General features: G+C 44.6%; 1 protein-coding gene across 3 annotated transcripts in view; it reads right to left on the bottom strand.

Moving 5' to 3' along the window:
- Window positions 1-27,887, bottom strand: part of LOC147737874 (uncharacterized) — a 180,076-nt gene that overhangs the window by 71,998 nt on the left and 80,191 nt on the right. For all 3 annotated transcript variants that reach the window (XR_015303635.1, XM_086948032.1, XM_086948047.1), the window contains exon 3: window positions 2,508-2,571. The gene's annotated coding sequence lies outside the window, so the exon portion shown is untranslated. The remainder of the gene's footprint in view (window positions 1-2,507; window positions 2,572-27,887) is intronic.

Here is a 27,887-nt window from a genome sequence, read left to right as displayed (position 1 = left end):
AGGCCAGCTGGGGAGACAGATGTTTCACAATCGCCACGGCCAAATTGTGGAACACCCTACCACTTCATATTAAAACTGCCCCCACGCTCCTCAAATTCAGAAAGAGCCTTAAAACATGGCTGTTTTCATTGTCCTAAACTCCCCCGTCACACCATCAGCGAGCTCTGTAAACACTAGCGCCGAGACACCCGTAGGGGTATTTGCGCGCTTTAAAAATTGCAATAAATAAATAAACCGTTTTACCTGGCGACTGATGCTTCTAAACAGGCCATCGGAGAGGTACTTTCGGAGAGACACAAAGAGACCGAACAGTTGCATCCGGTGGCATATTACTATAGAAAATTGCAACCAGTGGAAATAACTTATACTATTTCAGATAAAGAACTCCTCGCTATAAAAGATGCCTTCCAAGAATGGCGACATTACCTAGTCAGAGCAAAACATGTGGTGACGGTATTCACCGATCACCGGAATCTTCAGTTTCTGAAGTCTGCAAGAACGCTCACACCATGCCAACTTAGGTGGTCCCTGTATTTCGCCAATTATGACTTTGTAATAACTTATCGGCCAGGAAGAAATAATGGAAAGGTAGATGCCATGTCTCGCATTGACACAGATGGAAGAAAGAGTCCCATTAGTGATCAAAAGATAATTCCTGAAACTAAGATCGTTGGAGCCACTAGTGAGAAAACTCTCGTAGACAAGGTCAAAGAAGCCTTACCTTCTGAAGAAATGCGGAGCTGCGCAGAGAAGGAGTCAACTCAAGAAATTGTTGATGGATTACCGTTTCATTCCAAGGCCTTGCACTTACCAATCAAATAACTGCAACAACAAGCGTTGATCGACTGTCATGACAGTCCATTAGCTGGTCACCCTTGAATCCATTGAACGGAGGAGTTGTTAAGGAGACAGTTTTGGTGGCCAGGGTTGTCCAAAGATGTTAGAGTTTATGTGGAAGGCTGTGAGATTTGTACAATGGGGAAGACACATAAGCTGGCTCCTCTGGGTTTATTGAGACCTTTGCCTACCCCTCCATTTTCCTGGCACACTGTGACTATGGATTTGATTGTTAAATTGCCTCCTAGTCAGGGATTCAGTTCAGTATTACTCATGGAAGACTCCTTCTCAAAAATGGCGCATTTTGTTGCCCTGAAAGGGAAGTCATCTGCAAAACATATAGCCACACAATTCAATTAACGTGTTGTAAGATACATGGTATTCCAAAGGTTTTGATCACAGATCGTGGATCTCAATTTCTATCCCATTATTGGAAGGTTTACACAAGGAGTTTGGGAATTGAGACACGTTACCCAACGAGTTTTCATCCACAAAAGATGGTCAAACTGAAAAGGGCAATCAAGAGTTAGAATAGTATCTCAGACTGTTTCTTTTGGATCAAGAGGGAGAGTGGCTTGATCTTCTTTGGACTGCAGAGTTTGCACATAATGATGCTAAGAATGCCTCTACTGGTTTTCCCCCTTTCTACTTGAATTATGGAAGGCATCCGAATTCTGAGATTTCCTCTCAAGAAGTGTTGGTACCTGCAGCACAAAACTTTGTACAGCATCTTAGCAAGGTACACGAGTCTGCCACCAAGAACTTAATGAAAGCTAAGGAACGCTACAAGCAAAGTGCAGATGAAAAAGAAGACCTGAACCAGATTTGAGTACAGGGGACAGGGTATGGTTAAGCACAAGAAACCTAAAGCTTAAAGGAAATAGAAAGTTTCAACCCCGATTTATAGATCCATTTCCTGTGGAGCAAGTAGGGAATCCAGTGACTTTCAAACTAAAACTACCACCACAGCTAAAAATACACCCAGTGTTTCATGTTTCTCTTCTTAAAAAGGTTTCACCCCATTTGAAAGAATTAAGAAACAGAACTTATTTTAGTGAAAGGACGAGAAGAATTTGAAGTTAAAAGAATCCTAGTTTCAAAGTCCATTCAAGGGAAAATCTTCTATCTTGTAGACTGGAAGGGTTTTTGCCCAGAGGATAGGTAGTGGGTGGAGCAATCAGATGTTCATGCTCCCCGATTAACCAACATTTTTCACTTGCAAAATCCTCACAAACCTCAGCCCGGAGGCTTAACCTTGCGAAGGGGTACTGTCAAGGTGCAGGAAAAAGAAATCAAAGCTCTTCTTTGTCCCGCAGTACCTGCCCTTAAATGGGCATTGCAAAGATTACCCGCTCGCAAATGGTATTGGGTGATTATACTGAGGAACTGGGCATTCTCCCCTGTACTACCAACAGGGAGGACCGCGGTAGAAGTTGTCGGTCTAGTCCTGCGCTCCTGGACATGGGTGCGAGGTCTAGACAAGCTGTGAAGAGCGCTGGTTGATTTTAGAACCACGCACTTCACCAACGGATTTTCAGAGATTAGTCACGTTCTCTCTGTAGTCTAGTTAGATAGAAAAAGTGAAGTTTTGTGCCAGGCGTAGGCTAGAGAGAAATACCAATTTAAAGTAAACAGGAAAAAAATATATAAAGAGAAGAATTAATACTTACCCATTGAATACTTCAGGTCCGGATTTCTTCGTCGCTTGGCTGACGGCGGAAGTCCAGAAGGTTCCTAAGGGAGAAGTAAGAAGAATTCAGAAGATAAGAAAGTAAGCAGAGAGTGAACGAACAAATGAGTGAAAAAGAATAAATGAACTCACAAGAGTTAAAGGGTGCTAAAAAGTTGTTTATAATGCAGGTTACCAAAGAATAGAATACTTATATTGTAGCCATAGGCACTTTGGGTAAGGAAATAGAGAGAGAGTAAGAAAGTGGAGAAGGAAATTAGTAATGGTGTGCTTTTCGGTTACAGTGATTTCCACTCATGCTTAAAGATAGAGAGGGAATAAGTAAGGCATAAAACGGAGTACGGCATAAAACGGAGTACGGCAGAAAGAAAGAAGTAGAGTGAAAGAATAGGCACTGAGGCGAGAATTATCAGGTCTGTGGAATTTTTGAGCCCAAGACCCGCCGAGGCGGGGAATTGAACCCTGGTCCCGGGCCAGACCTTTGCATCAGGGTCTGCCGCTCTAACCATTGAACCACACTTCTCCACCCTTTCCCCCGGCTGGGGTCGCTTACTACTCCACCTACATCCATTGCCTTGCTTTTACTACTGCCAGAGGCCCAAACATTAAAGATAATCCCTTTGGATAATGGGAACACTGGACAGTTTTTAAACTTCAGTTTCACTGCACACTCAGTAAATATACCTGCTCCGCTGTAATACAGGCCTAGTAGCACAGCAGGGACACACTTGGTGTCACCAGGTGGGCCCGATGATTAAGCATGCCACCAACTAGGTTGGTGGATGGGGGCTTCATAAAAAGAAAGAAGCCTTTTCTTTTTATCACTAACATACAGTTTTGTGTCTCATATCACGTCTTGACAGAGTAGTTCTCATTGATGCCTTTGTAATGAGCCATCTGGGGCTCAATGGTAACTCCGGATACTTTTCAAAAACTCCGATTACAAACTCTTACAATAAAATACATTGCCAGGAAAGGAGCATCTCTGGGTGGTGAGAGAAGCGGCTGAGGCGGTCCACACTCCTCATACACAGAGGACACGATAGGCCTCAACTCCAATCCCTACAGAGCAGGTTTCATCCCAGCAGGGGACAGGTCTCCACTTCTCTGCATCTCCCTGGATAGCCCTCAACCACTCTGCACCCCCCTGGACAGGCTTCACCTCCTCTGCACCCCTCCCGGATCAGCCTCACCTCCTCTGCACCCCCAGCCCAGGACAGGCACCACCTCCTCTGCAACCCCTGTGCACGCCTGACCTCCTCAGCACCCCAGGACAGGCCTTGCTTCCTCTGCACCCCTCAAGACGGGCCTCAGCTCCTCTGCACCCTGGGGCAGGCCTCACCTCCTCTACACCCCCTGCACAGGCCTCACCTCCTCTGCAATCCCAGCCCAGGAACCTGCTCCTCTTCATCCCTGGACAGGCCTCACCTACTCTTAGCCCCTAGACAGGATATGCCTCACCTCATCTGAACCCTGGACAGGCCTCACCAGCACTGCTCCCCCTGTGAAAGCATGACATCCTATGCACCACTGTACAGGCCTCGCCTCCTCTGCTCCCCCTGGAAAGCATTCTCCTCTGCACCCCTCAGGACAGGCCTCCCCTCCTCTGTAACCCTGGACAGGCCTTGCCTCTTCTTCATCCCCCTGGACAGGCCTCAACCACTCTGCATCCCCCTGGAGAGGCTTCACCTCCTCTGCACCACTCCCAGATATGCCGCACCTCCTCTGCACCCCCAGCCCAGGACAGGCACCACTTCCTCTGCACCACTGGACAGGCCTCACCTGCTCTTAACCCCCTGGACAGGACATGCCTCACTTCCTCTGTACCCCCCCGACAGGCATCACCTGCTGTTAACCCCCTGGTCTGGACATGCCTCACCTCCTCTGAACCCTGGACAGGCCTCACCTGCTCTGCACCCCTGGACAGGCCTCACTTCCTCTGTACCCTGGACAGGCTTCACCTCCTCTGCACCCCTGGACAGGCCTCTCCTCCTCTGCACCCCTGGACAGGCCTCTCCTCCTCTGCACCCCTGGACAGGCCTCACCTCCTCTGCATCCCTGGACAGGCCTCACCTGCTCTGTACCCCCATGGACAAGACATGCTTCGCCTCCTCTGCACCCCCTGGATAGGCCTTGCCTCCTCTGCTCCCCCCGAGCAGGCATCTCCTCCGCACCCCTCAGGACATGCCTCACCTCCTCTGAACCCCAGACAGGCCTCACCTGCTCTGTACCCCCATGGACAAGACATGCCTCGCCTCCTCTGCACCACCTGGATAGGCCTCGCCTCCACTGCTCCCCCTGAACAGGCATCTCCTCTGCACCCCTCAGGACAGGCCTCACCTCCTCTGCACCCCTGGACAGGCCATACCTCCTCTACACCCCTGGACAGGCCATACCGCCTCTACACCCCTGGACAGGCCATACCGCCTCTGTATCCCGCGGGACAGGCCTCACTTCCTCTGCACCCCTGGACAGGCCTCACTTCCTCTGCACCCCTGGACAGGCCTCACCCCCTCTGCACCCCTCGACAGGCCTAGCCTCTTCTTCCTCCCCCTGGAGAGGCTTCACTTCCTCTGCACCACTCCCAGATATGCCGCACCTCCTCTGCACCCCCAGCCCAGGACAGGCACCATCTCCTCCGCACCCCTGGACAGGCCTCACCTGCTCTTTACCTCTGGACAGGCATCACCTGGTCTGTATCCCCATGGACAAGACATGCCTCACCTCCTCTGCACCCCCTGGATAGGCCTCGCCTCCTCTGCTCCCCCTGAACAGGCATCTCCTCTGCATCCCTCATGACCCGCTTCACCTCCTCTTCTCCCCCTGGACAGGTCTCACCTGCTCTCCTCCCCATGGATAGGACTCAGCTCCTCTGCACCCCTAGGACAGGCCTCGCCTCCTTCGCAACCACCCCACCCCTGAAAAGGACATGCCTCACCTCCTTTGCACCCCCCGGACAAGTCTCACCTCTTCTGGACAGGCCTCTCCTCCTCCGCACCCCTGGAGAGGCCTCACCTCCTCTGCACCCCTGGACAGACCTCACCTCCTCTGCAACCCCTGGACAGGCTTCACTTCCTCTGCAACCCCTGAGAAAATCAACTCCCCAGCACACGTATTTAAGTAAGATGTGGTTTCCCTCTAGGTTAAAAACAAGTACAGTAAATGAGTCTCAGAATATACAGAATTCTTCCTTTCTTTTGTCTTGTTCCCATTTTATTCTGGTGTTCTCGGCCACAACCAACACGTGTTTCGTCGGTACGGGGTGTGATCCTGCGATTTTCTCAAGGTTGTGTAAAAAATAAAAGGTACAGAACCATGGTCTAAATAGAAGTCACATTTCCATGACCGCGTTGCTGCCAGCAATTTCTTTTTGAGCACGAACCTTTAGCTGATTCAGAGACCCTACCGCGGACCCGCCCGCCTGTCTCCCGCTGCCCGACTGCTCACCTAACACCCAGAGCGGGGCCGCCGAGAGGAGACCGGCGAGGGGCAGACTTCACCATCCAGCAGCCCTTGCGGTGTTCCGCGTCACCGGGAAGCGCCAGGAGGCGCTTAAAAACGTCACTAGAGCCATCGAGTGGGGGAACTTTCCATGACTGCGTTGCTGCCAGCAATTTCTTTTTGAGCACGAACCTTTAGCTGATTCAGAGACCCTACCGCGGACCCGCCCGCCTGCTCACCTAACACCCAGAGCGGGGCCGCCGAGAGGAGACCGGCGAGGGGCGGACTTCACCATCCAGCAGCCCTTGCGGTGTTCCGCGTCACTGGGAAGCGCCAGGAGGCGCTTAAAAACGTCACTAGAGCCATCGAGTGGGGGAACTTTCCATGACCGCGTTGCTGCCAGCAATTTCTTTTTGAGCATGAACCTTTAGCTGATTCAGAGACCCTACCGCGGACCCGCCCGCCTGTCTCCCGCTGCCCGACTGCTCACCTAACACCCAGAGCGGGGCCGCCGAGAGGAGACCGGCGAGGGGCAGACTTCACCATCCAGCAGCCCTTGCGGTGTTCCGCGTCACCAGGAAGCGCCAGGAGGCGCTTAAAAACGTCACTAGGCCCGTCTCGCGGGACGCCGGGCGAAGCCTGGGCCAAGGGCGGGCCCGTTGTTGCCCGTTAGTGACCGGCAAGACCGGACCGGGCAACCCCCCTTTAGTCCATCATAAGGTAAATTGGTTCACTTATCCTAGGTACATCTTCCTTCCAGCCAATAAGAACTGTATAAATTTCAGCTGAACTTTTATTAAGAACTGCCTTCTAGGTCTCTTTGGAAAATAGTGTAATCCTTTGGCTAGGCCACCACGTCTAAAGGCACCAGGAGTAAAACTGTAATGAGCGTCGCCCAGATTACAGGTCCGATTGACCAATTCATCTCTCGAACTAACGAGGCCATCGATCAGAGTATTTCTCTGCTGGAGCGCAGAGTATCTCAAGACCTTGTGAATGCACGACGCTCCTCCATGGGCCTTCTGGCTTCAGCGATATCACCTATCCAGCAAGGCCCCAATATTCCATTGTTGATACCATCCAAAACTGTAGCAGTAATTCATACCGTCCCTTCTACGGTGGATCTTTCAGCCACACAACCATTGTTAGACTCCCATGTGCTAGAGGACCTTGAAACTACCCCAGACTTAGAGTTATGTCAATCGCAGGAGACAGAACCAGTCAAGCAGTCTCGTGGGGTTAGGGAGGGTGCTGTTCCAAAACGGGGGAAAGGCAAGAAAAATACTACTTTAGCCAGATCTGGTGCCCCTCCTGAGTCTGGAGGGGGGAAACCTGTTCAACTCAGCCTGACCGATCCAAATGTTATCGATCCTCCCGCTAATAATTTAGTTGACTTGCCCGATAATCCTCCCATCATGGGACAGGTGGAGGGTTTCTGTAGGATCTGCAACACCACCCCTCACCTATTAGCCAGCATCAGGGAACTTCTTATCTACCAATTAAAACCATTGGAATCTAGTTTAAGGCTCCTTGAAAAACAGATAGTGAAGCTTTCTGCCACTCCACCTACTCAGTCCAGCTTAGTTCAAACAAAACAGGGGGGGGAAAATCTAAACCTCCAAATATAGTTCCTCAATTGGTTCAACCAGATCCCCGAGGTATGCCGACCAAAGCTGCTAAGGCTTCTACTACGCAACCTAAGCCCAATACACCATCTGCTTCTACCCAGTTAATCTCTGATGCGGGTTCGGCTTCACATAGTACGACCATTGTTCCGTCCCAGGCCCCCTCAGGACAGGTGAAAGGTCCCGTCCAAGTAGCTAACAAAAATCAGACATCCTTTACACCCAAAACGCCGGGATTAAAACCCACGGGGGAAGTAAAAAAGGGAGCGCGGCCTAGGCGCCCTATACATCTTCCACCGGAGGCGTCCCCCTACACGGTCATTCTTACTGGGGTTCCTGAGCTTTCTTATGATACAGATGAACCTTCTTGGTCTCTCCATAACAAGGTTCTACAGTGGCTTAGCCTAAACAGACCCCTACAGCCCCGTTACTCAGGTAGAATTTCTAGAGTTCGCAGAGTAACATGGATCGGAGACGAACGTAAAACAATACAAGGTGACTGTATTATAGTAAACTGTGATGATCCAACTACAGTTGACTATATTTGTTCATGGCCGTCACTGGAAAAAAAGGGGGGAATTGATGCTCAACGTCTCTCCTTTTTTTATCCCCCAGAGAATAGCTACCAATATTTCCCTACTCTAAATTGGCAACAAGCACAAGAAGGGTCCTGGAATCATGTGGGTAACAGATATAGAAACGGGAGCAGGGAGTGGCAGGCACAGTCTTGGTACCCAAGCAGAATTCACTTCCCTATGGAGGGGTGGCGGGGTTTTCCAACCAGAAATCGATATGATTGTCTGGAAATGGTCGATTGACCGATAGTAAATCCAGTCAGCATAAATCAGGCCCCTGAAGCCTCTGGCGTTCACTTTAGTCCTGGAACACAACGAGACCTGATTGAAGGTCATATTATCTCACAAATAAGTCCGACTACACCAAATGCCAACAAGGTCAGAACTACATTAGAAACCTCTCCTGCCTATTCCAATACAATGGTGGATAGATTTCCAGTGGTTTCTATCTGCATAAACGCCCCAAACCTCCATCAGTTCAAGGACATTGTCAACAGGTTAGAGACCGCGGTCTCTTCGGTGTGTTCGCTTACGCGTGCACCCGACCTCTTGACAGCTGAAACCCTATCTCCTCAGTCAAATGAACTTCTGCTTACTACTAACCTGAGCTTTTCAATCTTGTATTGGAACGTGCAGGTTTACGTACTAAAATGACTCTGCAGCCGTGGTTAGACACAGTAAATGAACACCAGATAGTCTGCCTTCAAGAAACGTGGTTAACTACCCCCCCATCATCTAGTGGGTTATAAAACATTTCACACACCAGCTAGTCAGGGTGTCTTGGGTAGACCAAAGGGTGGACTGGTAGTTTATGTTGTCAATACTCTGCCCCTCACAACGTTATGTATGTCTAAAGAAGAGGCGAGTTATCAAATTTTACAATTAACCTTTAATAAAAATAGCACCTATTTTTTGGTTAATTTTTATAATAATCTTGAAACAATGGATTGTATAAACACCCTTAATGAAATTACCACTTTTTTAATAACACAGCGCAATAAGCTTTCAACAATCCCAGTATATGTGGTCTGGGGTGGTGATTTTAATCTCCCATTATGCACCAATTATTAAAATGGAAACTGTGGCCTGCTGGATGAGCATGGCAGTCCATTGTCTCACTTTGCACACACTATCTGTGGAAATCGACTAAATGAATGCCTCTTTTCACTAGAGCTTGATTTTGCCAATGACCTTGTAGAACCTTCAATTTACTTTTCACCAACTTTTCATGGTAGGGGGCTCTCAAGTACCATTGACTACATGATGTCCTCCCAGAGTTTGAAGGGACAAGTGGCAAATTATCAAACTGGGACTGATGTTAGTAGTGACCATTTTCCCATTAGCGTCTCAGTTGTACCAAAAAATGTCTCTTTACAATCTAACAACACCAGTCTGTTAACTCAAAATTCCTTAACTATGAATAAGGTGAATGGATACTCTGTTAAATGGGCAAAGATAGATCCAGCTGTAATCACTGGGAGGGTCCTTGCAAAAGCTAGACCCTGGATTCTTGATTGCTTAGCACTAGATTCCACCCCTCAAACAATCCTGGCTGGTTTCCAGAAGATCCCGGGGGCAATCAGAGAGGAGCTCACAGGCAAACAAAAAAATAAAAAATGTACAACTGAAAGATGGTTTAACACGAAGTGCCGTAAGGCACTTTCCAATCTAAAGGCAGCCCTACGCAGAACTACGAGGGACGCGTTGGAAATTACCAATTTAAGGAAACTTTACAACTCAGCCAGAGTGGAACGCAGGAGGGAAATCAAGCTGCCATAATAAAGACAGCGTCCTTTTTTGGCGCGTTAAAGATCTCCCTTTCTGGCGGACTCAACAACGGGGCAGCATTTAGATGTCGCAGTGTCAGCAGCTGAATGGGTCACCCACTTTTCATAAATTTTTGGGAACTGTCAACCAGAGCCTCCTGGAGAAGAAGACTGGCGTGGAGGAAGTAAGACGGGGAGTAGCAGCTACCCGATTAACATCTACTTCGACCATGCAGAGGTCGCCAAAGCCCTTAAAGCGTCAAAATCCGGCAAGGCACCTGGGCCTGACGGAGTCCCGCTGGACTTTTTTCTGCATAATCCTGAACTATGGTCTCCACTCCTTACCAAGGTCTTGGCGGCAGCAACAACAACTGGACTGATAGAATCATGGTCAACATCCATTCTACTCCCTATTTTCAAGAAGGGCCATCGTAACGATCCCACCTGCTACAGGCCTATCTCCCTCTTGGACTCCATGGGTAAAGTTGCGGGTCGGGTGGTATTGGACCGACTTCAAGCCTGGGCCCAAACCAATAACATCATGACCGACCTGCAATATGGTTTCCAGAAGGGTCTTGGGACCGTAGAGCAGCCCTTGAATCTTGCCCTCCTCATTGGGAAGTACGCGGGAGCCAAAAGGGGTAACATCTTTCTCGTGTACGTAGACCTCAGCGCAGCTTTTGATTGCGTTCTGCACCCCAGACTTTGGGCAATCCTCAGGGACCTCGGAGTGGACCCAGCCCTCATTGTTTTCCTTCGAGAACTTTATTCCGATGCAACGGCGTGTGTCAGATTTGGGGTTAACGGCGACCTGACCCCATCTTTTTCCATCAAAAAAGGGGTCAGGCAGGGCTGCGTACTGGCTCCTTTCTTGTTTAATCTTTATACCAACGGCCTTGAGGTGGCCATGCTAGAAGGGAGCCAGGACCTACCTCAGATTAATCACCGCCCAATTCCAACACTGCTATATGCAGATGACTCGGTCATCTTTGCCAGAACACTGATCCAACTTCAAAAACAACTTAATAAATATTGTTCTTTCATGGGCTCTCTTGGCCTTAAAGTCAACATAAAAAAGACTTTTGTTATGCACATCGGCCCCAAGGTCAAGAACCCCAAATCAATTTTTGTTGAGAAAACAAGGCTGGAAAAAACATCTGTTTACCCTTACCTAGGTATATTGGTGGACGACACTCTAAGTTGGAAGCAGGCCATGGCTAGTAGAAAACTTCTTTTCCAGCGAGCAACAACGGCCCTGGTTTCCTTTTCCAGGAAACTCGGTAAACCAGCCCCCACGGAACTGCTTAAGATTTACTACGCAAAGTGTCACAGCGTAGCCACCTATGGCGCAGGAGTGTGGGGATATGGTCCAATAGATCCAATCCAGATGACAGAGAACGGGTTTGTCAAGTATCTGTTGGCGCTCCCACAAAGCGCGCCAACTTACGCATCCCATAATGAACTAGGTATGGACTATATTATTGACACCATTCGTTGCCAACCTATTCTTCTATGGCACTGTAAATGGACAAAAGTCGAGTGCCATCTAACACGCTCTCTGATCATGGACTGTTTGGACTTAAACTGGCAAAGGATTCCATGGCTAGTTTATGTGGGGAATTTCTTTAGAGATCTTGGCCGCAGCTCCTTCTTTGAGGACCCACCTAGTATGGAGGATATTTCGAGAAAGGAGCTAAAGAGGTTGTGTTTAGGTCACCTAAGAGAACTTCGTGGCTCAGCTGAGATCTTAAAACCCTCAAATTCCCCAATCCGCGCAGTCCAGATTGATAAAGGCATGCAACCATACTTATCGTTTCATTTGTCCAACTACGAGAAATATCTTTTGACAAGGTTCCGTTTCAACTCTTTCTTTCGTTTGGTCTCTTTTCCACAAATACAGAACTGGTCGAATGCGATCACAAATTGCCCTTGTGATGGTGTATCCCCCCAGTCAACAATTCACATTATCTTGTTTTGTAAATTCAAAAAGTTACCACGAAAGTCCTGGATTTGACCACTTCTCCGTTTAATTGGCCTACGGTCGTGCCATCCAGCATTTATGTCCCTACAACTCCTGGACTCAGAATGTTTTGCAAAATGCATAGTTCATTTTTTAAAAGCTTGCATTATGACCCGTCATTCTCTTGGTTAATCTTTTTTAAGTCCACATATTTTATTCTTATGTATGTAACTGTTATTTTAAGTCCCACATTTGTTTTTTGCAGCATATTTTAGTTTATTTTCTTATCAATTTTAATTAATTCTGATTCTGTTAGTATTATTGTTTGACTCGTTATGTACTGGGACATTTTATATTCTGTTGAATTTTCTTTTTAATTTATTGTCATTTTCATGTACTTTTTATGGTTCCAAAACAAGTGGTAACCGAATAAAAGATTATGAAGAAGAAGTCACATCCTTCTCAGTCATTGGTATTATTTTTTATAAAATTAATATACGGCCACAGCGCATATAAACTAAGGGGGTTGTCTATGTTAGGTATACAAACAATAGTAACGTAACCTTGTTGAGAAGATACATGTAAAAAAAGCATTCTAAGATACAGTATACGATGGAGAGAGCGAATCTCGATAAAACTCCAATGGCAAAATGACCTCCTTATAGCCCTTGTGCACAAAACTCTTCATAATTTCAAGTGTGAAAACCTGTGTCTGTGATTTGGTCCGAATGATTGCTATCAAGTCGTGTGCTCTAGTTGAGAGAGGGGAAGATTTTGTTGTGTGTTTATCTAGGTTCCTGATCGATACTGTGACCTTATGCCCCTATTCGGCTATAAATCCATTTATTCCCTATATTGGCATAACCGTTCAAGTGCGATATTCAGAAAGTCATCTCTGGCCTCACACGAACAGAGCCACATTCCAGAATAGTTTTCTGCCACTTCCTTTGCAACCAATTAGTGGAATGACAGAGCAGAAGTCACTATCTGATATTCCTAGATTAACACTCCGAGTTCTTCAACAAGATAAAAACTCAGCAAACCTGGAAATCCCCGCTTGCTGTGTTTTGATTAGTAATGGAACTCTAATGAGCAACTGATAGCTATCACTTCCAGTGACATCTTTAATTGACGTCTTATGTCCAGCAAACTTGCGTCAAACCAGGCACCTTTCAGGTATAAATACTACCAACGTTGCCTTAAGCAAATGCTGTGTTGCTGAGCTGGTGTCCCATTGCTGTTGTATGCTGTATGCAGTACGCTGATGCTGCTGCTGTCCCGGTGGTGAAGCTACTGATACCATTATCGCTGCTAAAGCGCAAACGATGGTGTGGTGAGCTTAGGAGCTGAACAGCCGTCCCTCTGCGAAGAGCCCAGCAGATGCCAAGCTGCCCGCGGACGCTGTCCCCCCTCCTCCTCTCGACGCGCTGAAGAGAGATGCTGCCTTTCTCCGGCTGAGAAATCCAGCTCCAGCGTTTCTAGTCTGCCCTCGCGGGTGACTGGGATTTCGAGTTCCCCCTGAAGGAGATACCAGACCTCCATCATTCTATTCAGAGGAATGGTGTTGACTAAACCCTTATTGAGAATTCTTGAAGCAAACCTTGGCAAAACCAACTTAACTTAAAGCTACTTACTCCCCTTCCAAGTGTTAGGCTTAGGTCAGGCACACTGGGGTAGGCTTAGTTAGAAGCACCAGTTGAGTATGTTAGCCTAATGTATATATGACTGTATATATGTTTTATTACTTTTAAACCATTGTATGGCTAAGAAACCATATCAATGCTTTTACAGTATTATTTCGCAATCCTTATCTTACTGTACGTACTTTTTATAATAACAAGTCTTGCAATTGTGGCAATTCATTTCTCTTGTACGAGAAGAAAGACTGTTCAATAAATGTTAACCCTTTTTTGACAAACGCCCGTCACTCTGTTCTCTACATATCGTGAAAGTAAACTGCACTAACCTGACTGAGTGAAATACCTGTCTATTGTTTCACACGACCCTAGAGATCGACTCTTGATCTGAGGAGCAAAGTTGTCATGTTGCACGGTTGTTGGAAAACTGAATCCCTTCTTATCTGCGCCAGGGAAGCTGATCACTTCCTATGCAGAGAAGAAAGTTTCCAGGGACCTCTGAGCTAGTTGGTAACACAACCAATTAAGTTTAGCATAGTCAGTGGAGGCCTGGAATATCCGCAGTTCCACGTCGATACTACTGTTTATGTTATTCCAATGCGCAGGGCCTAGTGGGAAACTAGGAACTACACTACATGGCGCCCAAACGTTTGGTAAGGCGATAAACTAACGCAAGACGTTAGAGTAACTCAGTCGTGCATATTTCACACAGACCCTTTCTCCCGTAAATACTCCAATAGACGTCTGGAGTGGGTGAAAGGTTAAAATCCGCCCGACCTTAGTAGGAAGAGATTCCTATGTAAAGCTCTGGTTTATTCAACGTTGAAGGATACAGTGTTCCAAAATATTGTGCACCTAATCTTTGTCTCCTTGGAGACCAACTCTGCAAAAATATTTTTCAGGCAGTAAATGCTAGAAAGTGATGATGAATGGGATGCGACCATATTAGCAGTACAACTAATGATGGACGACGCAAGTATCCTACATAATGAACCGAATGCAATAATCATTCCGGTATATTTAAGAAGATCTATAACGTTAAAACTTAGAGAATGGACTGACACCACAGGGTGGTACAGTAGTCTTCGTGATAGAGGCTCACGAATATCGGCAGACAGAGGTATTCTATTCATGGATAAAATTTCCAGCGGCAAACGCCGCAACACAAGAGTTCCACTACTATACAGTAGAGGATCCACCGGAAGAGTACGCTCCTTTCGAGGAGATAGAAATTCCTCTTAAATTTCAAGAGCACCTGCTCTGGTTTAATGGCGCCCTAAAACACAATGATCACATAACCAGGCTCGGTCCACTAGGTAGACCAGGAGCAACGTGGCCGGTTCTAGCCGGCTACACACCACATCCGGACATTGTAAAAATGTCAAAGGAAGAGCTGTTAGTACAGCTAAAAACACTTATAAAAATACATAGGCAATTAGTCCAATATGTAATGCGGACTGCAACAGTCCAACCAGCTGTAAATGTACCACAGCTGACCCCTCATCAGGGGAACACTAATAAAATTACACCACAGAACATAGTCATGTCTTGGTAAAACACCCGTAAAACGGGAACAAATTCCTTTCTGATTAGCACAGAAAATCACTCAAATAGAGGCAGTATTTCCTGATACTACCCCTATTGAGAAACACAGAATCTTGACCATCTGCCTTCCTATGGGAATCGCACCACACATAGAGGACTGTGACACTTGGGGTACAGTCTTTGCTTCCATTTACACAAAAACACATGGTGTTCCGTCTATGGCGGTAATACCAGAAGTGCTAAAACAGATTCAGAATGAATACGGTCCAGAGCCCGCTTTAAATCTAGGTATGAAATTACTGAAAGACTTCAAGCAGGTCTCGGCTATATTACTAGCCAACATAAAGGGAGAAGCAGCATCTGTGGCGATCCGCCAGAAGTTGAGGGAAACAGATATAACAGATCAGCCAATTGAGCTTGCCAGAATCATAGAGAAATGCTATGAAGAATTAGGTAGAGACAGCTTGGGTGGGAAACCCGTAAAGCCCCAACTGCTCGAAAATCCTGAAAAATTATTTATTGAAAATAATTCAAACACTCCTAAAAATAACTGGGATGGAAATAAACAATCCACTCCCAAGGAAAAAGTTTTCCAGTCCAGAGGAAGGTCTCCTCGACGGAGGGAAAGAACTCCGACTCGAGAACACCAGTCTCCCCAGAGGGAGCCCTCTGAGAAAAAATATAACCTTAGAAATAGGGATAATTTAAAGAAGCCTGATAGATATCAAAGTATTGATACACGTCCCTCTCAATCTTTTTCGCAGAAAACGGAAAGAAGAGGACGGTCAGACCCAGGAGAGCACACCAAGTCCAAAGACAAGGAACCTGCTCAGAGTAAAAAATCTCAATTTCAGAAAAAGAAGGTAGCCAGTATTAGAGTAATCGAACATGCCGAGAATACTGAGGACACAGTTGAAAAACGGGGAGTGGGCATTGACAATGTTAGACAGTGCAGCAGAAATCAGTATAGCCCGCAAGATCTTGATGAGTCATCTGGAGACAGTGGACACGAATGAATACATTCAGGTTGAAACTGCCGACACCAGACTTAGCGAGCCCCATAAAATATACGAAATAACATTGCGTATAGAGGGTGATAAGACTAGGAAAATAAAGGGTCTATTTTGGGATAAACTCTCAAAAGGCTATGATATCCTGTAAGCTGAAAAAGATTGGCCCCCAGAGTTTGTCAGGGAGTGCCCTCGTGGCGAAGAAATGATTATGCCTGCCTTCTCGAATCACATTCCAATTCACAAAAAATATACTTATGCAAGGAAATGGGCAGTTGCTCAAGCACCTGCGTTATATAAGAATCATGTTGGATGGGATGAGGACTCTCCTCCTCACAAAATCCAGTTAAAAAATCAACCTACTGCACAGAGGCAGTATCCCATAAAGCAAGAAGCTAAAAAACAAGTCACGGAGATTTTAGATCAACTTGAATATCAGGGGGTGATTGAAACATGCACCTCTCAAATTAACAATCCTTTGTTTCCTGTCTCCAAGCCAGACAATTCATATCGTCTAGTTTTGGACTACAGACACCTTAATTCATGTTGCAAAACTTTTGCAGTACAGAACTCGCATAGTGCAGCCCTAATGAATAACAGTTAGGAAAAAATATAAAACGACATTAGACATATCTAATGGTTTCTTTTCTCAAAACATTGCTCCAGAAAGCAGATACTTGACCGCTTTCTCAGCATTTGGGTCGCAGAAAAAATTCTGTCGACTCCCACAGGGGTTCAAGAACAGCCCAGGACTATTCTCAGCTAGAGTAACAGAGTTACTACAAACATATGATGATGAGGCATTATCTTATGTCGATGACATCTATCTCACAGATGACGACTTGGATACTCACTTGAAAAGAGTGAACACCATTATACTTGGGTTCGCAGCAGAGGGTTACAAATTCAACTTTAAAAAGTCTCGAATTGCCCATCTGACAGTATTATTTTTAGGATACGAATTATCAAGTGAAGGAAAAAGCCTAGCGGACAACTTCTTAGAGAAGTGCGCCGTACTCCAAGCTCCAAAAACGCGGAAGAATTTACAATCAATTCTAGGTTTTCTGAATTTCGGAAGAACTTACATTCTAAATTACGCAGAGAGGGTTAAACCTCTCTACGAACTAATTAAACCTGATTTTAAACAAATCAATTGGACTCAAAAACACACAGAAATTTTGAGATCACTGCAAACAGACATGTTAGCAAAAACTAAATTAGATACACGTGACAACACACGCGGTCTTGTAATCCGAGTCATCCCAGGAAGATGCGGATTCACATACCTGACCTCTAATGAGGGAGAAATGGTACTAATTTCAATTAAATCTCACTTGTACACACAAGCAGAAAAAACATTCAGTCACACAGAAAGAACTGTGAAAGCAGTGCAAATTGCATTAGCAAACGAACGAGAATTAGCACACGGCAAACGGATTAATATCCTCACAGCGGAATCCGCCTTCGAGGCGCTATTCAGCCCAGTAAACCTGCCTACAGTGTCACTGGATCCGAAATGGATACAGTACGTAGATTCTCTTGCAGCAGAGGACGTGAAATTCTATCACGGACCGCTCCTAAATGAACTGAATGATTTAGAATATGAAGAAGAATATCCTCTGCCAATCGAGCTTCTGCCTCTCCCACAATACGCCTGTATAATCTATACAGATAGTTTTGTACAGCATTTTAATGTAGAGAGCAAAACCTACAATGCAGCCTGTGCGATCATTAAAGGTCGTTGGCTGTGCGGTAAATTCAGACCAAAAATAACAAAAACTGAATCTGTAAGAAACTGTTCGGTTGAGAGAACTGAAATCAGATGTTTAAAGATGGCGCTCAAAAATGCAGAACGTGAATTCCCGACACTTATCGTGTGCGATTCTCATTTTTGCGTCAATTCTTACAATAACAAACTGCAGAGCTGGATTGATAACGATTTCAAAGATGACACAGGTGCCACGATAAAGCATAAATTGCTCAGGAACGAGGTAGCTCTTTTACAAAAAGAACTACAAAAGATTCACGTGATACACGCACAGAGTCTTCGACGCGATGGCGTTCACGTTGCAGGGAATTCATTGGCCAATACAGCCACAGCGGAGACAACTAAACCGGCTTCCGTAACCACAAAAAAGCGTGCAAGAAAATACATAGACGGGGAAACCATGCTGGCAGTTAAAACGACCTTAAAAGCGACTGTGCAGCACTACCCGTGAACTATCCACTCAATTATGCGTACATAATCGATGCTAACTGCGTTCCTTTTGCTCGAATCCCTGGAGTGGGGGATAGAGTAATTTCAAACAGGAGCAGGAGGGGCTTCCTCTTACTGGAAGCACACATGGGGTTGGGTCTGAGACACCAAACAATTAAAGATTCTCTGAAAGAATTACAATCAGAGTACTGGTGGCCAGGAATGAGCATAGATATTCAATGTTTTGCTCAAAATTGTGTAGACTGCAACAGAGATCGCAGTAATGAACAGGCCAGTGTAGTTTCAGGAACCCTGATAGACAGCATAAGGCGGTCTATCTGCGCAATCAAAGAAGAGAAGCACGTCCCATTGTACACCATTAAGGCTAAACGCACTTAAAAAATGTGGCCCCAGCGCTCGGCTGACGCTAGAACGGTTATAAAAGATTTGCGAATCTTTATCGGCACATACGCAATTACCACGTTCCACTCTGACCAGGGTCCTGCTTTTAGCTCTCGAGCTTATAAGGAGGCCATGGCCAGCATGGGAATTGGGTTGCGGTATTCTTGTCCGTCGCACCCCGAAGGGTATAGTGTGGTAGTAAGAATAAACCGTGACATAAAGCAATCTATAACAGCGAAGGTATTAGGTTCAGGCGCTGGGTGGGTCAAACATTTAATAAGTGTCCAGACTAGTCTTAACAACATGCCAAGAAATTCTCTAAAAGGTTTCAGCCCATACGAACTATTGTTCGGAATTAGAATGCGTATTCAGGACCTCGATAGTCAGATGTCAGTGGTACAAGAAGAAACAACGCACTTTGATGTAAAGGATCGTTTGGCTGTTTTACAGGAACTGAATGAAACAAGAAAATCCTTAAGCAACACAAAGTTAAAGCAACAGCCATCTACCACTGACGAGGCACCACCAGCAACAGCCCCAGCAAGGCCTGTCTGGATTCCAAAGATTGGGGATCTAGTCAGAGAAAAGATCGCGGTGAAGAAGGAATTCGGGCCTTCTTACAGAAAAGCAGTACCTGTCTTGGCAGTCACCGGAACAAGATCAGTTGTGCTACCGCCCCTTACTGGTAAAAAGGAGAACAGAGTCGTGTCTATCGATCTGGTAAAACCACAAGCATGTGGCCTATAATCAACAGTAGGCCCAGTGGACTCCCAAGAAACAACAGAATACCCAAACTTGCAACAATCCAAGAGGTTCAAACTGAAAGACTAATCACATTCGATCAGCCTGCAGTGCACAATGAAGGACTATGCAATAATGCCATGGAACTCGTGCCTCTTGAGACACAGATTGAAACAGTTCGTCAAGCATCACCAGTCTACAATAATGTGGCATCAGAAAATGCCAGTGAGAGACAAATTGAAAATTCGATCCCAACAATTGACAGAACTGCCTCTGGTAATTTCATCAACTTCGACAACTTCTCTGAAGATCTAAGCGACCCCGAAGTGATGCCAGAAATAAAAAAGACTTTTAAAGAAAAAGCAACAGAACTCTTTCATCAACTGAAGGAAATCTACCTTGTTTCCCCTTGGTTAGAGTTCTGGTTCGGTCTAGGTGTATTTTTCCTCCTGCTTTGGCTCATCATGGTACTTTGTTTGGGAAAATTCATCGAGGGAAAATATAGTACAATGGACACAGCAAGTCAGAACATCAACTTTGTCCTCAAACCACACAGATCATCCCACGTGAAGAAAAGAGAACTGTCAACAGTAAATGTCACAGCCATTCCAATACCTGGTGGGGTAGTATGGGAGAAAACTGACTATGAAATTTATGGTCCGGTCGAAATCCTGAAGTATCCTCATCAACTAAAGGTTTCCTTAAGTGACTTTGTAAAACCGAGTACATTCTCTGATGATTGGGACTTTAACAGTATTAATGATATGATGTCTGATTTAGTAATGTCAGCTAGATTCACAGATCATGATTATTTACAAGGTTCGTCTAGTTATGAACAAATGTTTTGTTTTACCCATTATGGCGACCATTACTTGCATAAATCTGCACAGCCTAGAAATGTTTTTATGTATAATCAATGGGAACATTGTGCAACACCACCTAAAAGCAGTTCTAAGACATTCTTTGAGAAATTCAAGTACTTCTCAGGGTTTAACACCAGTAATGCAGAAACGTTTTATTATAAACTGTTAGATAAAACAGGAATGAAAACAATGCTGACAAATTCTAAATTGATATATTCAGAAGCATTTTATGAAAAAATGATGACATTTGGTTTTGATTTTTGGAAAAATAACATTGAAACAAAAACTATTTGGGGTACAAAAGATTGGCAGGTACAAGGCCTTGAAGCACTATTCAGAACCTGCATGATACCAGAACAAATGTTGTTTTTAAATGACACAATACACCAAACATCCTGTCTTGGCCTAGCTAAGATCAAAGATCTTAAAACACCGTCTATTCCAAAGCCAATACCTGAAAATGCAACTACAGATATTGAGTTAGACGTGTCACAAATTTTACATTTTAACAGAACACATCCTGATTGGAAAAAGTGGTTAATCTGGCCTACTGACACAAACAACTGTCAAGATAGATTCCTAAATAAAACACAGGGGTTAAAAATGACCAGACAAGACCCTAGATATTCCCAGAGACAACATCCAGGGATAATAACAACATACAGTGTAGGGAAACTCTGCCTCGAATGGCTAACATCATCCACACTGGCTGAAATTAAGCAACACTTGTCTTTACTAAAAGATGGTGCTGATTTGCGCGATTTCATTCTTGGACCACGCAAACAGCGTCAAAAGCGTTTCATAGCGACCAGTATCTATGCTGCGTACAACGAGGCTTGGAAAATCACACAAATTGAAACAGCTGAAAAAATACGAGAAATTGATCGTATTAATTTGGAAAAATCACTTTCTGTAGTGGACAATGGGTTAATGACTCTGTCCTCCAGAATATATTCGTTGGACAATATTGTATCCTCTGCCTTTGATGTGATAGACAGAGACTTGCTAATGTTACAACATGGCCAATCTCAATTACGTTCTATTATAGAATTAGGCTGGACGCTGCAAAATCTTCGTTCAGGCTATGTGCCTTGGCGTGTAATCAACACAACGTCATTGTTTTCCGTTTTTAACCTTACTGATAAACAGATCAGTTTGGCACAGAAAGGAGCAGACTATACAATCCTGAGCATCGAAAAACTTGAGAGATTACCATTGACAATGTCAGAAAGTCCTGTCATTGAATGGATAATACACGGAATTATCACTATTCCGATAACAACTTTCCGATTTCAAAAGTGCCTTGAGTACATACCTACTGGCCAGTATGAACAATTAGGTAAAGGATATGTAAAATCAGAATGGAAATTACCATACACTCATTCATGCTACAGTGACAGCGACAAAAATGTATTTCTTAGTGGTGACAACTGTAAATATTCACTGAGCGGTACACTTTTGTGCCAGGGTATTAATTTACACGGAGCTTGTGATGGAAATTCTAACAACCTTTCATGCCACCAGCTTGTCACACCTGCAACTCAGATAGCGGCCTTCTTTATGCAACTTGCAAACGGGAGTTACATTCTTAGAATGGATCACAGATGTTGTGGCCTTGTTCCAGGGAAAAGTTATCTAGTAAGCGTAACATCCATGGTCAAATGCTGTATGCAGGCATTGTTCCCGAGTGGGCCTGCAGACACATTGACTCCCATCTGGCCTCGTCTGAATCTCTATTCTATACGAATTGATACTTTAAGCAAAATGAAATCTGTACTTTTACAGACAACAGTGCCTATAACGTCATCAAAAGAGACGTATGATCTTCTAGTTGCAAGGACAGCTACTGATGTTCATGACCTTTTATCAACAAATTGCCCCGTGCATTTCGTACAAATGCAAAGCCAACTCCTTAACATGTCTAGTGCCACGGCCATCCCAGGCATATTTAAGGCGATTTTTACGGGACTGCTAACACCCTTTCAAGCAATCTTGGGAATCGTTCCTAATTTAGTGCACTCTGTTTTTGGCGGCATACCATTATTTTTGGGACTCGTAGCAGGCATTTTATTTTTGACCCTACTGCTTCGTTATGGCAAGCCGAAACTCAGACATAGCTCCTATGGGAATGGAAGAGACAATCCTAGCAATGCGCTACCGGGACAGGATAACTAACGTCCTTGGATTGGCCAGGCTGAGAGATCTAAACATGACCTGGTTCCTTTCATTCAGACCTATATGGCAGAACTGTATCTTACCGGTACTAAGATGTATGCTATGCGGAGATGAGTGCGTGTTGGACATCTGTCTTGCACTTCCATCAGCAGTACCAATGGACGTCGATACTTTGCTAAGTCCGATAAAGGCTCACGCATTGTGTTGTTCCCAGCGGCTACCAATCCTGATGACAGCATTCGTTGAGACTCCTGTGCTACGACTAGGTGGTAACAGTGGAGCGAGTGACAAAAGCAACATCACCCAGGTACGACCATCTGTGAGCATTGCTGATCCTGACTACGATGACAGCAATCATTCTCACACCTGCCAAGTTACAGCGCTATCGGATTTGGTTGAACTGTCACCTGAATTTGTAGACCAATTCTTTGAGAGCCTGTCGTATATGATGTTCTCACCCGAAGAGAAACAATAACTTTTGAGAAGCTTTCCGACACACAGCGTTCCCATGAACTCTGAATTCGGCCTTCAGTTTTGAACAACAAAAACTGCTAAAAGCGTTGGAACTCTTTTTCCCCGTTCAAGCAATAATTCTTTTGAATTGAACATTTTTTAATATTCACCCTTTTTTGGCACGAAAAAATTCTTTGCTTAAGGTAAAATCTATTCTTAAAGAACAGAAGTTCAAACTTCTATTTTTTACACACATCTAGAGACATAATAACTTACATCAGCCTCTAGCACATTTATTGCAATGCATTTATATGTGATGATTTATCTCACCCTTCTTCTGTTTTAGAGATATTTCATGTGTAATTCTTTTTGCATAATCGTTCATTGATTTCATATGCAATAATTTTTGAATGATTTCTATGCTTTAAAAACGTACAGTACCTAAATTTTCACGTATGACAAATACGCCTATTTCGAATGCATATATGTATTTTGGGGTGGGCAATGTTACACATGCATCTTATTGCTCTAGTTTTAGTAATTTGATAGACATGAACCCGTGGAGTGGGTGTTGTGTGTTTATCTAGGTTCCTGATCGATACTGTGACCTTATGCCCGTATTCGGCTATAAATCCATTTATTCCCTATATTGGCATAACCGTTCAAGTGCGATATTCAGAAAGTCATCTCTGGCCTCACACGAACAGAGCCACATTCCAGAATAGTTTTCTGCCACTTCCTTTGCAACCAATTAGTGCAATGACAGAGCAGAAGTCACTATCTGATATTCCTAGATTAACACTCCGAGTTCTTCAACAAGATAAAAACTCAGCAAACCTGGAAATCCCCGCTTGCTGTTTTTTGATTAGTAATGGAACTCTAATGAGCAACTGATAGCTATCACTTCCAGTGACATCTTTAATTGACGTCTTATGTCCAGCAAACTTGCGTCAAACCAGGCACCTTTCAGGTATAAATACTACCAACGTTGCCTTAAGCAAATGCTGTGTTACTGAGCTGGTGTCGCATTGCTGTTGTATGCTGTATGCAGTACGCTGATGCTGCTGCTGTCCCGGTGGTGAAGCTACTGATACCATTATCGCTGCTAAAGCGCGAACGATGGTGTGGTGAGCTTAGGAGCTGAACAGCCGTCCCTCTGCGAAGAGCCCAGCAGATGCCAAGCTGCCCGCGGACGCTGTCCCCCCTCCTCCTCTCGACGCGCTGAAGAGAGATGCTGCATTTCTCCGGCTGAGAAATCCAGCTCCAGCGTTTCTAGTCTGCCCTCGCGGGTGACTGGGATTTCGAGTTCCCCCTGAAGGAGATACCAGACCTCCATCATTCTATTCAGAGGAATGGTGTTGACTAAACCCTTATTGAGAATTCTTGAAGCAAACCTTGGCAAAACCAACTTAACTTAAAGCTACTTACTTACTCCCCTTCCAAGTGTTAGGCTTAGGTCAGGCACACTGGGGTAGGCTTAGTTAGAAGCACCAGTTGAGTATGTTAGCCTAATGTATATATGACTGTATATATGTTTTATTACTTTTAAACCATTGTATGGCTAAGAAACCATATCAATGCTTTTACAGTATTATTTCGCAATCCTTATCTTACTGTACATACTTTTTATAATAACAAGTCTTGCAATTGTGACAATTCATTTCTCTTGTACGAGAAGAAAGACTGTTCAATAAATGTTAACCCTTTATTGACAAACGCCCGTCTCTCTGTTCTCTACATATCGTGAAAGTAAACTGCACTAACCTGACTGAGTGAAATACCTGTCTATTGTTTCACACGACCCTAGAGATCGACTCTTGATCTGAGGAGCAAAGTTGTCATGTTGCACGGTTGTTGGAAAACTGAATCCCTTCTTATCTGCGCCAGGGAAGCTGATCACTTCCTATGCAGAGAAGAAAGTTTCCAGTGACCTCTGAGCTAGTTGGTAACACACCCAATTAAGTTTAGCATAATCAGTGGAGGCCTGGAATATCCGCAGTTCCACGTCGATACTACTGTTTATGTTATTCCAATGCGCAGGGCCTAGTGGGAAACTAGGAACTACACTACAATTTTACTATGTAGATACCCTGGGACATTCTTATCGCTTAGCCAGCATTAACCCCTGTGTAGGCCCTGCTGCTAGAAAGTTATAGGCCTCAGTTACATTGAGCAGAGAGCTGCCATTTTCTCTTTGTTTAAGCAGAGAGCAGGTCTGACCCAGGCTTCATCGAGCTCCACTTCTGCAAAGCACAGCACTCCTATTTAGGCCCCCACCCTACGGTGTGCTGAGTTCACGAACGCTAACGTACAAGTTCCCCTCTATTATTTCAACACACCCCGGAGCACCACCTAAGGCTTTGAATGAGGAAAAGGGAAGTGCCAGCCACAGCTGCGATAGTCTTGTGTGATAAATGGGGCTACAGGAATCACAGACTGGCACATAGACGCATAAAATAAAATCCTTTTCTGCCGTCCATGCACAATTTATGACAAGCTTCCAGTCAACAAGGCGCGACCCTTAGTCTAGACAAGTGTACGAGTCGCATCTACGGGAAGAGGGCTACTTTTGAGCGTACGGATGGGAAGGGCGCTGGCCAGGCTGTAACGAAGGAAAGGGTATGTGGAACGAGAGGGCAAGATGACGTTGCTATACACTTATAGCCACCTTGAAACCTATAAAAAGGAGGTTCACAAAGACCTCATTGAATTACTCCTCCTGAGTGAGTTCCTCCCGTGGGTTACTCAAGAACCCATGTATTTAGTACATGTACTTTGATTGTGATGCTTTAGGTTATATTCTGTCTTGTGTAATGTTACATTTGAAATGTTGCCTTTGCTAGATATTCTGTTAATCTTGCTTTTTCCTCACTATATTTGAAGAGTTTATGTTCTATTTTAGGGACTTCACACTTATAGGCAAATGTGAGTATTTTCCCAAGCAACATGTACTTTGCAGTTGTCCTCTAGCAATTTGAAAGCTTGTATTGAGTAAATGCAATGTTCAGTACTGAAGTCTAAATACACGTGGCTACCAGTGAATGCGGAGTGCTGGATATTGAACTAAAGTGACTTTTATGCCTTTATATTGTTGTTCTTAGAAGTTGCAGCTTCTCAATAAAACTGTTAACCTTTCAGCTTCGGTTTCCACGGCTCACATATCTGTTTTTCTCTATTTTTAGAGCAAGGGTTCCTGCACAACCGGGTACAAATTAAGGGGTCCCATCGTCCCTTGTTCTCTCTCACGGTCTTCCTAGCGCAGGCTTCTGAGCTGCTGCGCCAAGCCCCCTGACCCCTCCTGCCCTGTAATAATTTTCTCTCCAACATTCTTGGTGCCGCGACCCGGATTGGCAGTCACTAAACACACAGGACGCATCTGGATTTGGAGGAAGTGCAAGTGCAGGCTGCCAGGCGATCGTGCACGCCCTTCTGACTAAGCCATAAGAGGAACACAACGCACGGGTATGCATATTACTGGACTGCCGTTGCGATGGTCTTCTCTCTTTGGTGCGGTGGAGAGGTGTGTATTATTGTAGCGCAGCTGTACCCCTGCCGGGTTATCTGTTCGTTCTGTCTGTTAGCCTCGCCATACATTTTTTTAAAAAGGAGGGGAAAGATTGTGTGTAGATTGGAATCTGAGCCTGAAGGTTAATACATTATTGTGATTTACGTGTTTTCCTTTCCTAAAGATAGACACATGTTATTACGCCTCGTGTAGTTACAAAAAAGGATTGTGTCTGCTGTCCTTCAATGCTTATTCTTTGTTTTGTTTGTAAAAGGTGGCCCAGTTACATAAATAGAGACACGGGGAAGGAAGGATTGCATTCAGCAACCTTACAACACTTATGTTTTATTACCATGCCTCTCTGGGAAGGGAGGGCCTCTGACTAAATCTAATAGATTATCAGGGAGGGGAAGGTGCGTCTGGCGTCTTCCAAGTGCATATTTTTGTTTTTTAAGGGATCCTCTGTAGATATAGGAACACAGAGAAGGGAAAGATTGGAGCCGTCATCTTTCCAATATTTATCTAAGTGAAATATTTTAGTTTTTAAGAGATCCTCTGTAGATATAGGAACACAGAGAAGCGAAAGATTGGAGCCGTCATCTTTTCAATATTTATCCAAGTGCATATTATTGTTTTTTAAGGGATCCTCTGTAGATATAGGAACACAGAGAAGGGAAAGATTGGAGCCGTCGTCTTTTCAGTATTTATCAAGTAAGGAAGCCTCTGTCTAGTATAAAGGGACAGGGAAGGAAGGACGGCATTTGGCATCCTTCAACGCATTATTTCGTTTCAGTGTGCCTCTCTGTTATAAGGAAAGGGAGGACCTCCATTTCAGTACTTAATGGAGAAGAAGAAGCTAATCTGAAATCCGCGTAGCTAACGGTATTTTCAGATGTCGCTTATCCCTGCTGTGTGATCAGGGAAATTCCTGCTGTGTGATCAGGAACATTTATCATTGTAGCCATTGTATTTTCGCCAGTTAAACGTGTCTTTATTATTTACTTTTTTCGGTGTACACCACGTGTATAGGGAGCATTCTAACGCACTCTAGTGGCCACAGTGCGCAATTCTTTGCAATATAAAATTCAAATAGTGCAAGTATTTGCATTTAGCTTTTCTTTTATCATTTTATTGGAATTTCAATAGCAAAACTGTATGTTATTGCTTAGTGTTTAGTGATATATATATATATATAGAGGTCTTTTTCATAACATTTAGGGGCGCATTGTTTGTTTTTTGTTGATTCTGTGTTTGATTATAATAACATGTATATTGATTGTTGAAGAATATTCTTGTGCCAGGCCCCCATACCAATACTATCAATCAAGGGTAAGGGCCTGCTTGTAGAAGGCTGCTGGAAAATATTTTGTTAACATTATTGAAGGCCACTGCCAAATGCAGAAGACAGGTTCATTAGTTAGATTCAATAACTAGGGAGATTGTAAATGCATTTTTATGAAGCCCC

The sequence above is a fragment of the Lissotriton vulgaris genome, chromosome 1_1 (assembly GCF_964263255.1).
Source record: "Lissotriton vulgaris chromosome 1_1, aLisVul1.2, whole genome shotgun sequence".
Taxonomy (NCBI): domain Eukaryota; kingdom Metazoa; phylum Chordata; class Amphibia; order Caudata; family Salamandridae; genus Lissotriton; species Lissotriton vulgaris.
Note: the sequence above shows the minus strand (reverse complement) of the source record. Positions and strands in the feature narration are given on the sequence as shown.